Here is a 3,596-nt window from a genome sequence, read left to right as displayed (position 1 = left end):
TCTCCAAGTGCTGTCCTGAAAGACGAGGTGAGAAAAGGGGGGTTGCCATCAGGGGCCCCAGGGGCCTCCGGGGCCCGTCTGGGCCCTTTAATAATAATAATAATAATAAAAAAAAAAATAATATATATATATATATATATATATATATATATATATATATATATATATAAAATAAAAAAAGTTTTAAATGTTTTTTTATAAAAAAAGGGGCCCTTTAATAAAAATTAAAAAAATTAAAAAATAAATTATAAAAAAAAAGGGGGGGGGGGTTGCCATCCGGCGCCCTGGGGACCTCTGGGCCCCTTACAGGTGTACTGTACTACCTGTACCTCCCTGATGGCGGCATTTTACTGTGTTTTAGGCTGGGTTCTAGTGCAAATTGAATGCGGATCCTCCCGCATTTCAATTCACATGATAGGAAATTGTGACCGGCACTCAACGGAGCTGGTTCACACATCTCTGGAGCGGCTGCGGAGCGACTTGCACAGGGGTCCTGTGCGTCTTTAGCTTAGGTTCAGGCCCAAATTCAGGCAAAAATTTGGGCTTGATTCATCCTTGAAACAGGGAACAGGGTCGCATCGGACCCATGCCATCAGCCGCATCTGTTTCAAGTGTGAACCCAGCCTTAAAGTCTTTTTTTTTTCCCCAACTTTTTTTTCCCTTTATACAGGGAAAGCTATAAAGAAAACAGACACAAAAAAAAATAATCATCATTACATATTTTAACATATCCTCCTTCGATATATACACAACAAAAAAGAAAATTTGTACATTTAATTTCCCCTAGTCCTAAGCCCTAAAGCGTTTGCACAGGAATTATTTTTTTTCGTTTAAAATAACAAACATGTCATACTTACCTCCACTGTGCAGTTCGTTTTGCAGAGTGGCCCGGATCCACGTCTTCTGGGGTCCCTCAGCAGCTGTCTCGGTCCTCCCCGCAATTAGTGTGCATGAGAGAACTCAAAGATAAGACAGTGTAATATGGATGCGTTTATTTGTCTAAAACACATAGCAGAGCATGCGATTTCGAATGTATACATAATAGTAAACATACATGACAGTGCATATAAAAAGCATGATGCAAAAACCATAAACATATAGAATCATTAAACCCAAGGTAGGTCCTAAAACTGAAACATATGTAGCATCTGTGTAAGCCCGAGACACCCTTCATGGCATTATAGCCATCAGGGGCGGATGCGTAGTGGAGTAAGTTCTGCAGAAGGACACAAGTATAAAATGTACGTTTTAGCATAACACCCAAATAATGGGAAGCAATAAAGAGATGGAAAAAAGGCCATCTCCAAAAAACTTACTCATTCCCAGCATGTGAGGATATGCGACCAGGAGCGCACGGGTCGCTAGGGTTGTCTGCAATCGGGAACTGAGGTAGGGCCAGTGGGAAAACCAAGAGCATAAACATGTATCACAGATGAATGTATGTTCAACTGGCAGGTAACTGGGGCTCCCATCTAAATTAGATAATTGATAACATTAATGAAAACCAAAAGGGTAAGTGGTAATTGGGTTATATAGTAAAGGCACCCAACCCAGGTAGTAGCTGGGGGTAATAAATAGGCATTTGTTACCCTATTATGTATACATTCGAAATCGCATGCTCTGCTATGTGTTTTAGACAAATAAACGCATCCATATTACACTGTCTTATCTTTGAGTTCTCTCATGCATACCTCATTTAAAGTCCCAAACCCCTCTTCTTCTCTACATATAACAGGGATGTAGATATATGTTAACATATTTCTCATTTAAAGTCCCAAAACTTTTTTTCTCTCCCCGCAATTAGTAACCACAGTCATGCGAGAGCTCGCATGGTGGTCACTAATTGCGGGCGCACTCCCATGATACAGCGAGCGGCCATAGCCGCTCACTGTATCACTCGGCCCCGCCCCACTGGATGTGATTGACAGCAGCGCCAGCCAATGGCTGTACTGCTCTCAATCCCATCCGCTCTGGCCAAGCGGCCAGGCTGAGCGGCGAAGAGGATCTCAGGACTGCGTGGGACTTTAAAGGGGTCAGGTAAGTATAATTGGGGCTCGGGGGGCGGCGTTATGCAATGTTTTTTCACCTTAATGCATAGATTGCATTAAGGTGAATTTTTTTTTAATTTACAGCTCCTTTAAAGTCTAAGACCCCTTTCACACTATGCTGTGCAGGTACTATAGTGCTAAAAATAGCGCCTGCTAAGCGCCCTGAAAGAGCCGCTCCATTCACTCCAGTGTGAAAGCCCAAGGGCAGGGCAGGGCGTCAGAAAAAGTCCTGCCAGCAGCTTCTTTGCAGCAATAGGAGCGGTGAATATAGCTCCTGAAATCAATCGGCAGCGCCGTCAAACTGCTGTCAAAAGCACCGCTTTAACTGCGCTTTGCCGGCGGTTTTAACCCTTTTTCGGGTGCTAGCAAGGGGGCACGGGCGCTGTGAGGATGAAAGCACTCTAACTCTTTCAGTTTTCAACATAGTGGGGAAGGCATAGAAATTGTGAAAAACTGAACCTTGGAATGGGAAGTGTTGGGAAATTTTTCAGTGGGGACAAAGACTACAAAAAACACACATTTATTCAGTCAAGTTGTCTCTGCAGCAGAAGCGGCTGGGGCGAAAAAAGTTTGGGGGGGTTAACTGAAAAATTTAACTTTTAGTAATGCAGGGCTGTAAATAGCCATTTATCAGGTGATTATGTATCATTACTGCTAGGCTGTGCCCAGGGCCGCTGATAGAAATCATAGGGCCCCGTACAGCCTACCTGACGGGGCCCCCTTCAGCTCCACCCCTGGTCCCGCCTTTAGCTCCACCCCTGGCCCCGCCTTGAAACTGTCTCTGCAGCACGTTACGGGATTGGCGGCATTGGTAGGCACCTGGAGCAGAGAACCGGGGGGAGGGGGGGGGGCTGCCGTCTGAAATTGAAATTGAGAAGCGGGAGGGGGGGGGCTGCCGCAAATTGAGAAGCAGAAGCGGAGGGGGGCCCTTTACAAATTATTAATAAAAATGAAAAATGAAAAAATAAAAATAAAAAAATATATAAAATAAATAAATAAACATTTATATAAAAAAAAAGGGGGGGGGGTTGCCATTCAGGGCCCTGGGGACCTCTGGGCCCTTTAATTAAAAAAAAAAAAAGATTTATAAAAAAAAAAAAAAAGGGGGGTTTGCCACATGGAGACCTCATGAGCCCTTTAATATATATATATATATATATATATATATATATATATATATATATATATATATATATATATATATATATATATATATATACACATATATAAGGAATACAAAGAAAAAAATGAAATAAAATAATATGAAAAAAAAAAGAATTTATACAAAAAGGGGGATTGCCATCTGGGGCCCTGGGGACCTTTAATAATATATATATATATATATATATATATATATACATGAAATAAAAAAATATATAAAAATGTATTTATTTTTTTATAAAAAAAAGGGGTGTTTTCATCCTGGGCCCCTGGGGACCCCTAAGAAAAAAAATTGTCCCTTTAATAAAAAATAAAAAAATATATATATTAGAAAAAATATATATATATTTTTATAAAAAATAAATAAAAAAAAGGGGGGTTGCCATC

The sequence above is a fragment of the Rana temporaria genome, chromosome 3 (assembly GCF_905171775.1).
Source record: "Rana temporaria chromosome 3, aRanTem1.1, whole genome shotgun sequence".
NCBI lineage: Eukaryota > Metazoa > Chordata > Amphibia > Anura > Ranidae > Rana > Rana temporaria.
This window is presented reverse-complemented; position numbering follows the sequence as displayed.